Source organism: Tenrec ecaudatus, unplaced genomic scaffold (genome assembly GCF_050624435.1).
Source record: "Tenrec ecaudatus isolate mTenEca1 unplaced genomic scaffold, mTenEca1.hap1 Scaffold_3661, whole genome shotgun sequence".
Taxonomy (NCBI): Eukaryota; Metazoa; Chordata; class Mammalia; order Afrosoricida; family Tenrecidae; genus Tenrec; species Tenrec ecaudatus.
The window spans coordinates 91,896-103,158 of NW_027459108.1; the positions used below are offsets into that span (position 1 = coordinate 91,896).

Genomic DNA, 11,263 nt, shown 5'->3' on the forward strand with positions numbered 1-11,263 from the left:
GCTATGGCACCCTTTTGCAAAGCAAGGTGCTGGGAAGTTAAACTCTAATACAGACCACAGTCATCATGGGGTGGCCTGATGACTGCAAGGCTGGCTGCTCCTTTCGGTAAAGGCCACTCTGGGGTCCCATGCTCTTATTCCTGACACCTGACATGGAGGGAACGGACACCAGACAAGAAACTACACCCAATCGGGCCTTTCTGGCTTGAGAGGTGAGGGTGCATTAGGGGTTCTGGGCAGGATAAAGGAGGCAGAGTATTCCCATGCGTGAATGCTCTGAGGCCTGTACCCAGCTCAGAAAGGATTTAAATGGAAATGTCCCAGGGGATCATGGCGTCCTGGAACAGGGGCCGACAGGGTGCGGGAATTGTAATGTCCTCAGGAACCAAGACACAGCTGGGGACATCACCCTGCAGGGGTCTCTACTCATGGAATCCACATAGAAACATAGAGACACACCTACCCTTGTGGGAAGCTCACTCTGAACCTTCTCAGTCAGAGGAAGTAGGTTCAACAGGAAATTGCATCACCTAGGTAGGGGGTGGGGTGGAGTCTGCCCTAAGGGGTGTGACCTGGAAGAGATGGGGAGGGAGGGGCCGAGAGGTGAGCTTCAGCACCTGGAGTGGCAACTGATTCATTCTTAGTTGCATAGTCTGGAAGTCCTGCTGAAACCTGTTCATTTTGGGTGACCCTGCCTGCATTTGAAACACAACAACACACAAGCCATGACAGAAAGACAAGCTGACAGAAAGTGGTGGGTGGAGAGCAGGCATCCCAACTGGGAATATCCCCAAGAGACACTCCCATTGCATGGATTACAGAGACATACCTGATAGCACCTGATGCCATCTGCTCCACTTGACCATGCCTCTCCTGGCACCATATGACATTCTCATGAACTCCTCCAATCACGCAAGTCAAAGAGGCCTAAGCCTTGTAGACTCAAGAACCACAACGGAAAGACCCTTTACAAAACTTCATCCTCAGACACTGATTTCAGGCTCTGCTCCCTATGCTAGACCACCCAGACTCCAGCCTCCTTTTCCCAGGTGCATGCTCAGGTGAGCATCTAGATTAGAGATTCCTGAAAATGCCACAGTTGTCTTCTGCTCCTCCTTGTCCCCTCCACCTCTGTATCCATCTCCTCATTGCTAAAGATGTATTCCCTCCAGTCTGTGGGTTTTGTATTACTCTTTTGATGAAAACTTTCTGCGTGCACAACAGTGTCTTATTTCCAGCAAGTTCCAATCATCTAATTGTCCTTCACCAACAGTGTTTCCTTTAATACATTTGTTGTGTTGAGGTCTCTCCCTTCTGTTTCCATATTATTGAGTGTTTTTATCAGGAATGGGTGTTGGATATTGTCATATATCTTTTCTACATCTATTAACATGATCAAAGGGTTCTTATTCTTTTCCCTGTTTATGTAGTCGGTTACATTAATATTTTTTCTAATGTTGAAACATCCTTGCATCCCTGGTAATAATCCCACTCAGTCAAGGTGAAATATGAACTCAAAGGCAGGGATAGGTGCTCTCTAACTCAATCAATCCCGTTTACACAAACCTGCACATAAACTGTTAGGGTGTATGATGTAATCATTCTCGTCAATTAATTAGAGTCATGAAATCATCAAATTTGTTACTGTGTTGTTAAAACACCAGTATAATATATCCCGTTGTAGAGTGTATTTTTAAATGCTTTTACCACACATTCTCTGCAGTTGTAAAATAAAAAAAAATTTTTTCTCATGCAGATCTACAGTTGTTCAATATTGTCCTTAACTCTTGATTAATCTTGCAGTTATATATTTTAAAACCATGATTATATGTTTTCAACAACTGTTCTGAATGATCATTACGTTAATGCTTATTTTTAAAAGAAATACTCTAACATTTTAGTACTTATTGTACTTAGAGCCAGTGTACAATGGAAGTTGTTATTGTTTGGTGTCATTAAGTGAGTTCTAAATCATAGTGACCCTGTGTACCACAGGAAGAAACACTGGCCTGTACTATACCATCTTCATAATTGTTCGTATATTTGAGTCCGTTGTTTGCCTTTGTCAATCTAAAAAGGTTTTCTTCTTGTTTGCTGCCCCTCTACTTTACCAAGCACCAGTTTTAATGTGATGTTACTATTGTATTTACCTCCAGTTTTCAAATACACAAACACACTAAGGTTTTACGTATATGAATAAGAACATTTATTGAAAAGGACAATAAAGTCAGACCTGTCATATGAATTCTGGACTCATAGAACCATAGAGAGCAGAGTAAAAGCTCCTTAGGCTTTTGTGTTTTTCCATTTTATAGAACGTACTGTTTCATCTTACCATAGCAGGTAGTGTCCTTATAAACAATAGTCCAAAACTAGACCGATGATGTAGTGGTTTATTTTCTCAGTCTCAGACATGCATAAGCACCACATGGAAGTTAGAGTGTACTTCAGTATCTTAAGAGATGAAAAAAATATTCAGTTTGGACAACAGAAAAGGGGGTGAAGGGAGATGACGGACAGGGCAAGGTATGACAAAATAATAATAATTATAATAATAATAATTTATAAATTATCGAGGGAAGGGGGAGTGAGGGAAGGGGGAGTGGAGAGGGAGGGGAAAAAAAAAGAAGACCTGATGCATAGGGCTTAAGTGGAGAGCAAATGCTTTGAAAATGATGAGGACAAAGAATGTACAGATGTGCTTTACAAAATTGATGTATGGATTGTGATAAGAATTGTATGAGTCCCTAATAAAATGTTTAAAAAGAAAAAAAGAAAATATTCAGTTTGTTTTGTGTAACATTAAAATTGTGTTGCGATGGTAGAAGTATATTGCTTATTCTTTTATGTGGCCCTGAGCACACCTTGTACCATGTGGATATTCAGTGTCACATAGGGAAGTTGATGCCTTTAGCTCAGTCAGTGCTGTCTATGAGGTATGTGACTTTGATCATACATCTGATAATAATCTAAACGTTTGTCAGGATAAGAATCTGGGTGTTTGCGGGTTTTTTCCCCACTAAGACCTCCACATTTTATTATTTCCAATTCATCGCAATCCCTTCCTCTATGGTCAGTGTAATGAAGAACAAACTTTCAAATAATGTTGGTGGGAACGATGTCATATTAATCTCTGCCATATCAAGTAAGATTCTTATTTTTCTGAATGTCCATGCAGCTTAATGAAGCCTTAACTCCTGCCTGTTTTTTCACTTATGTGTTTCCGGATCACACCCATGACTCCTCTCCTCCCTTTCCGGGTCACGCTGAAACGGGCCGGAAGTGGCGGTGCCCTAGCCGGAAGTGAGTGTCATACCGTGGGTCCTACTTGCTCTGCCTGGTGCGTGGTGCCAGAGAAGCTCCTGCAGCCTGAGCACTGTGTAGTCGGCGCGCCCAGGTGAGGGGTCCCGCGGTGACCAATTTGGGGTGACCCTGGTGCACACAGCAGCCTGGCTGGGTGCAAGCGCCCTGCTTCCCCCTCACCCGCTCTGTCAGCGCCCCTCGCGTGGTGAGATGTGGGAGTGTGTCCCAGGGGCTGCTTCCATCCCCCAGTTTTGGGATTGGTTGGGGTTCCTGGGGAGAATTCCTGTTGGAGAAAGGAGGATCCCAGACTGGGGCTTTGGGCGTCGGGGTTCCCGATTCATTGCGGGAACTTTGCGTGTCTCCCCCCTCCATTGTTTCCTTTCACACAGCGGTGGCTCCTCCCTGAAACTCCTAGAACGTCTTCCGCTCATAGGTGAGCCCCGGGTCTGTGGCTTCTCTCACCACGAAGTGACTGCTGTTCAGGAAGCGAGTGGCTGCAGCTGGAGCACAAAACGTTAGGGCTTCCTCCGGAGGTTTGCCCAGTCTGGTCCCCTGGCAGTCTGGTCCCCTGGGCGGTGCCTTCTCCGGGAGCGGGGAAGGGGAGGGGGAGGGGAGCACCTGGTAGTCCGGAAACGCCCTGGCTCATTCTTGCCAGCCAGGAGGGCGGAAGCGGGGAGCGCGCTCAGCCTTGAGGGTGTTGAAGTGATATTCCAGCGCACCCACCGCACATTGAGGTGTGATTGGCATTCCCAGGTTGTGGGGTAAGTCCAGGACTGGGACCTCAAGGGAGGTGACCCAGGTTGGTGGCTACCAGTCAACGGTATGGCAGGTGGCAGTAAAAGGAGAAAGAGACAGGCCCAGCTGTACAAAGATGGGGTTCGGTGAGCAGGAACTCAGCCAAAGTGAGGGCCAGTCTTTCTTTGGGAAGGCATATAAGTCTCCAAAGAAGGGCAAGACCCCTCAAGTACGGAAGATCCCCCGTTCCCACATACACTCTTAAAAATTTTTGCATGTTATTTCTTTAATTTTTAAAAAAACCCTGTTTGTTTTTAACAGTAGAAAGAAGCTGGAGGAAAGCTTCTTAGTGGAGGACAGACAGCTGGAGGAAAGGTTTCTTTAAGAGGGACAGGAGGAAATTGCCACCAGTAATTAATTGCTTTTCATGCAGAGAAAGTAGCCAGTAAAAGACATCCAGGCAATTGAACTGGATCCATTATTTCTGCAAATCTGTTAGTGTGGGGGAGTATGGGAGCTGCTCCTGCCTATTGCCCAAAGGGATATTTCTGTTTCTGCTGCCTCTGAAGAAGTAGCTTGTCCGATGTTTAGATTTATGCCAACTCCATTTTAACTGTGTATTCCCACCTGGAGTCATTTTATCCCTGTTCTAATGAAAATTCCGAGTGTGTTGCTTGGTTTGTAGGGTTCTTTTGGTTTTGGTTTTGAGTAAGCGCTTTTAGGAAAATTTCCAGCTTTACCGAAGCCATGAGCTAGATCCGGGAGTTGAAGGAGGCTGTAGAGTTGCTCAAGGAGACCATCCAGGTGGGGTGTGGCTCTGCCAGTGAGGGACTGAGGGGCTGGCCTGGTGCTCCACACCACTCCTTGAACACATGCTGGCATGACAAGAGGCAGCGCTCCCATGAAAACTCACTGGCAGCTATTCTGACCCAGCGACCCTATGGATAGGGTAGAATTGCCTGTGGGGGTTTCCTAGACTGTAACTCTACACAGGAGTAGGAAGCCTCATCTTTTTCCAGCCAGTGGTTTCCAGCTGATGGCTTTGTGGTTAGAAGTCCAGCATGTAACCCACCAGACACCGGGACACCTGATCTTTACTGTAGTCTTAATTCTCCACCCAATCTAGCTGTTCTAGAAAAACTCATCCCCACGCCACATGGGACTTCCTACAGTCCCCTGGCCAGGGGGAAGTTCTGCTCAAGTCCCTGCCTGAGTTTGGAGGGTGATTCATTTGCAGAGAACAGCTCTTGTTCATTCCGTGAAGGTTCACACTGTACTTTCTAGATCCCAGCTCCTGTGTAGAGGCAGAAGCCCACCAGCATGTCTGTGTAGGCTGATAGGCCCTTCCGTCAGAATTGAGATCAAATTCTAGTGCTTCTATTCATTAGCTGATTTCCTTGGGAAAGTATTTGAGCCTCTAGTGGTTCGTCTCTGAAGTGGGCCAGATATTTGTGGGTTAAGCGACTCAGTGCAGGTCTGGCATGCCGTCAGTGGCTGCTGATATGATCCGTGCTGCAGAGAGACATGCACACACATCCTAATGATGCTGGACCACGTGGAAAGGAGGCCACGGGACACTTACAGCTGAGGATGAAAGTCCAGTAACATTGCTGGGGCCTGTCCTCCCTTTCAAATGCCTCAGGGACACAGGCATTTGAAAGGACACGAAGAAAGAGCTGGACACAGGCCAGCCAGGTCCTGGTGCTAACTAACCTCCCAGAACTCAACCTACTTCTTGATGAGCACAGGGAACCTTTGGCGGGAGTTGAGCAGAGCAGTGACATGACCATGGCAGCATGAGGTATATCACTGGGGCTTCAGTGTGGAGCCTGGTGCAGGTATTTGGAGAAAGGGTGCAGGTGTGGCTGCAGGGAGAGCAGGTCAGAGGTTGGGATATTTCAGAAAGGAGGTGTGGCTGTGACATAGGGATTGTGGTGGGGGCTGACGGGAAATACCGGTGCTATTATGCGTTGGGGGCAGATGATAGAGGGGGGTGGCTGGCAGGATTTGGTAGCATACAGGGGCAAGAAATCAAGCCGACTCTTAGCTTTGTGATGTAGGCACAACTTGGGGACCTGGATGAGGATCAGGAGGCAGGATGTGGGCATCTATGCAGGCATTTACATTCCTTACCTGAGTCAGGACCCCAGGAATAACTTGCTACGTTGACTGGCAGTTACTGAACTGGCTGGGTATTTTCCCTCTGTGTTGCAGCAAAGGCCAACCTGATAAGCTCTCCCGAGATGTCCAAGCAGCCAGACTACAACCTGGGGAAAATTGAGAACAAAGCAGAACCCGCTGTAGACCTGCTTCTCAATTACCTGCAAGGTGAGGCTGGTTGCAAGGGGGTGTGGGGTGTCGGGGCTGGGGAGTGGGCGGGGGTTCTGCTGGCTGCTGAACAACTACAGGTGTTGACAGCTGTGCCTTGAGTGAGTATGGGACCTGGGGGACACCACTCACCCCAGTGGACCATGTCATTCCAGCTTTCAATAAGGCCCTGGACCTGGTCATGCAGGTGCAAAAGCAGACCAACAAAGGAACCAGAAGCAAGAAAAAGCCCTACAAATCTGAAAAGCCTAACAAATCTGAAAAGAATGGAAGTTTCCCACAAACTTTTTGAAGCCCCCTTGTATCTATCTCACAACTTTTGCCTGTTCAGTTATTTACAGGTTTAAGCCTTATTGACAGCTATTATAAAAATCTGTTTGCAAGCTAACATTCCATGATCCTTGTCATTTTCCCATCACCTCTACCCTCTACCCCCCACTTTCTGCAACTGACCCTATTACCCACCAATAACCTTTGACATCTCACTCGGGGGAAGTTCTGTTCCAGTCCCTGCCTGAGTGTGGAGGGTGGTTCCTGTGCAGAGACCTGCTCTTGTTCATTCCATGAAGGTTCACACTGTCCTTTCTAGATCCAGCTCCTGTGTAGACACAAAAGCCCTCCAGCATGTCTGTGTAGGCTGATAGGCCCTACCGTCAGAATTGAGATCAAATTCTAGTGCTTCTATTCATTAGCTGATTTCCTTGCGAAAGTCTTTGAGCCTCATTGAGCCCCTAGTGGTTCGTCCCTAAAGTGGGCCAGATGTTTGTGGGTTAAGTGACTCAGTGCAGGTCTGGCAGGCAGTCAGTGGCTGCTGATGCGATCCTTGCTTCAGAGACATGCAAACACATCCTAATGATGCTGGATCGAGTGGAAATGAGGACACGGGACACTTACAGCTGAGGATGAAAGTCCAGGAAAATTGCTGGGGCCTGTCCTCCCTTTCAAATGCCTCAGGGACACAGTCATTTGAAAGGACAAGAAGAAGGAGCTGGGCACAGGTCAGCCAGGTCCTGGTGCTAACCGACCTCCCAGAACTGATATCCAGCTTCCTGATGAAGGCGGGGAACCTTTGGAGGGAGTTGAGTGGAGCACTGACATGGTCATAGCAATATTAGGTATATCACTGGGGCTTCGGTGTGGAGCCTGGTGCAGATACTTGGAGAAAGGGTGCAGACGTGGATGCAGGGAGAGCAGTGGGGAGGTTGTTGGGATAGTTCAAGAATGTGGCTGTGCACAGGGATTGTAGTGGAGGCTGATGGGAGATATCAGAGCCATTTTGGGTTGGGGCAGATGGGGGTGGAGGTGGCTGGCAGGACTTGGTAGCATATAAGGTGGAAAAATGATGAATTTTTAATATTTTGTCTTCCTGAGCTGCCCTTTGAAATGATCTGTTCAACTTTATTAACTCTATCATTTCTTCTATTTGCCTTAGCTACTTTAAGTAATGAGCAATTTCAATGTCTCTTCTCATATCCACTTTGATTTTTTTCTTGCTTTTCTGTCTTTAATGACCTTTTGCTTCCTTCACATATGATGTTCTTAATATCGCCCCCCCTCCCCCAGGTCATTAGTGTTCATTTCATTAAATGTTACCTAAATTCAGATTGGATAGCCACAAAATATATTTTAGCTCTTGTAGACTTGTTTTAATATTTTTCAGTTTCAAACAATTTACAGAAATTTCAGACTAAATGTATAATAGAGTTATATAGTTTATGTTTAACATACTTATATCTTTAGAGTAGTGACTAACTTCTTGACTAATTTTTAATTTGTGGAGTTTTAGTTGTTGACTTATAGCATTTATGTATTCTGAATACAAGATTATTAGGTATCTCACGAATAGTTACTGATGTAGGTTGCCTTTTTCAAATTCTTGATTGTGTCTTTCCAATTATAAGGGACTTTAATTGGGATGAAGTTCAACTTACGTTGAACTTGGGCTGCTTATGTTTAAGATGTCATAATTGCTTAAAATGCAAGATATCTTAAGAAACCATTCCCTAATCCAGGGTCACAGACATTTATGCATATGTTTTCTATTAAGGGTTTTAGGATTTTAGGATTTGGCTCTTACATTTAGGTCTTAAGATCTATTTTGAGTTAGTGTTTGCATAAGGTGTAAGGTGGCAGTCAAAACCCATTATTTTTTCTTGTATCTAGTTGTTTTTGACAGCATTTGCTGAAATCACAGTGACTTCTCTGCACTCTTTTTGAATCATTTAGCTATGTATGTATGAGGTTGAATTTTTAGACTCTCAATTATATTCCATCAATATGTTACCTTTATGTCACTACTACACAGTATAATTACTATAGCTTTTGAGTAAGTTTTCATATCAGGCAATGAGCATTCTCCACCTAGATTTTATTGTTTCTCAAGATTATTTTGGCTATACTAAAACTGTCACATGTCCATAGAAATTTTAGAATCAGCTTGTCATTTTCTGGAAAAGCAAACCATGAGAGGAATAAGGTTGAATCTGTAGATGAGTTGTAGAATATTGCCTCTGGATAACAATCAGTCTACCAAGCCATGAAAACGTCAGCTTTGTACATGGCTCATTATTTGCTCAGGTCTCAGTTTAAATGTTTAGCCTTCTCACATCTTATGCAAAGTTCACTCCTGCTCCACTATAGTACATTATTTATAAACTTGACATTTATTACAGTCTAAATAGTTTGGCTTGCTTGGTAGAGTTTATGCTTCAAGTAAGTCTTTTATTCTAAAGGTTCTCTAGGGCCAAACACAATGCCTACTAACAATAATTGTTCTTAAATTTGTCGGCCCCAGTCTGTGCTGAGAGTGTGCGGATGGAGTGTTGTGGAGCGGAAATACCGCAAGAAATATGCTTGAGGGAAGTGGGTTTTCGGCACCCCCATAGAAGCATGCAATTAGTGGATGATGGTTCCGGAGGGGTCCAGTCCCCCAGAGCATCTCTCTGGTGGGAGAGCAACTTTCTGGAGAGGTCTCAGATATACCAGAAAATTTTTCTGGCAGGTCCCGGACTCAGAGAATCGTTCTCTTTTGGTCCGGACACCAATTAGCACCATTCTGGCAGGGTCATGGATCCCTCAGAGCATCATTCCAGCAAGGTCCCAGAACCCCAAAACATCATTCCACCGATGCTTCCAGTGCTTCATCAATTTGTTGAAACTTTTAAAATTGAATTCAGTCAATGCTTGGCAACTGGTTTTGGCGAATTCCGTCAGTGCAGCTTGAATATCTTCCATTAGTACTATTGGTGCTTGTTTATATCCTTCCTCTTGAAATGGTGGAATGCCAACTAGTTCTTCTTGGGAGAGTAATGTGTATTCTTTCCATCTTCACTTGATGCTTCCTGGATCGTTCAATATTTTCCCCATAGAATATTTCAATATAGCTCCTTAAAGCTTGGATTTGTTTTCTTCAGTTAATTGAAGATGTAGTGAATATGTTCTTTCATTTTGGTTTTCTCACTCTAGGTATCTGCACATTTCATTGTAATACTTCTCCAGATCCTTTCTGAAAGTTTCTGTTCAGCTCTTTGGCTTCATTTCATATGAAGTGCCTTAGCTACTCCATGATTGAAAGCACTTTTCAGAGTCTCTTCTGACATCCAGTTTGATCCTTTCTTTCCTGTCTCTTCAGTGATCTTTTGCTTTCTTCATGTTCTCGGTGATATCCCACGGCTCATCAGGTGTCCTGTCCTTGGTGTTTAGTGAGTCAAATCTGCTCCTGACACCTTAATATTCAGGTGAGATAAACTCAAGGTTATATTTGGCTCCCGTGGGCTTGTTTTAATTTTCTTCAGCTTGAATCTGAACTTAGCTATGAGCAGTTGATGGCATGTTACACAGTTGACTCCCGGACTGAGTTTAGCTGCTGACATTTACCTTCTCCATCTTCGCTTCCCACTGTTGTAGTCAGTTTGATTCCTGTGTATGCCCACTCCAGGTATTTGCTATGAAGAAGTTGTTAGTCTTGTAAAATTCTATCGTGATCTCCAGCTTTATTTCTATCACCAAGACCATATTTTCCGATTATTGTTTCTTCCTCTTTGTTTCCAACTTTTGAATTCCAATCACCAATAGTTATCCATGAATTCAGATTGTGTTTGATCAATTTCAGACTGAAGATGATGGTAAAATTCATCAGTTTCTTCATCAGCTGTAGTGGTTGATGCATCAATTTACATAACCGTATTGACTGGATTTTCTTTTATGCAGAGAGATAGTATTTTATCACAATAGCATTGTACTTCAAGTAGATCTTGAAATGTTCTTTAGGAAGATGAATGTGATTCCTCTTGAATGTGTCATTCCCAGCATAGCAAACTGTTTGTCTGATTCAAAATGGCAGATATCAGTCCGTTTCAGCTCACGAATACCTAGCATATTGATCTTCATGAGTTCCATGTAATATTTTACGAGTTCTGGTTTTTCTGTATTAGTACTTCATAATTCTGAGTTTCAATGATTAGATCATTGTCGCTGTCTCTTCTCATATTGAGACATCCTCTATCAGCAAATGAAGGTCTCAACGGTCTTATTCCATCCACGTCATTATGATCAACTCTGCTTTGAGCTGGCAGCTCTTCCCTGACCATATTTTGAGTGCCTTCTATCCTGAGAAAGAGCCCTGGTGGCGTAGTAGTTATTCATTGGTCTATGAACTACTAATTAGCATTTCAAAACCATCACTGTTTTTTGGGAGAAAGACAGGGCTTTCTACTCCCTTAAAGAGTTACAGTCTGGGAAACACAGAGGGACATTTCTGTCCTGTCCTGTAGGGTCACTAAGAGTTGACATCGACTCACTGGCAGTGAGTGGAGTTCTGAACGGAGGTCTTATTTCTGGCACTATATATGACAGAGTTCTGTTGCTATTCATGAGGTGGCAGTGACTAATTCTCCAC

The 11,263-nt window shown here is 44.3% G+C and overlaps 1 long non-coding RNA gene across 2 annotated transcripts; it reads left to right on the forward strand.

Annotated features, from left to right (window-relative positions):
* Positions 1-3,281: 3,281 nt before the first annotated feature.
* LOC142436496 (uncharacterized) lies at positions 3,282-9,594 on the forward strand. 2 transcript variants are annotated; one of them, XR_012781971.1, is made up of 4 exons: positions 3,297-3,397; positions 3,693-3,736; positions 6,253-6,366; positions 6,522-9,594. It is a non-coding gene; the product is annotated as an uncharacterized LOC142436496 (long non-coding RNA). The 2 variants fall into 2 exon arrangements; XR_012781970.1 differs by lacking the exon at positions 3,693-3,736 and having other exon boundaries at positions 3,282-3,397.
* Positions 9,595-11,263: the final 1,669 nt, after the last annotated feature.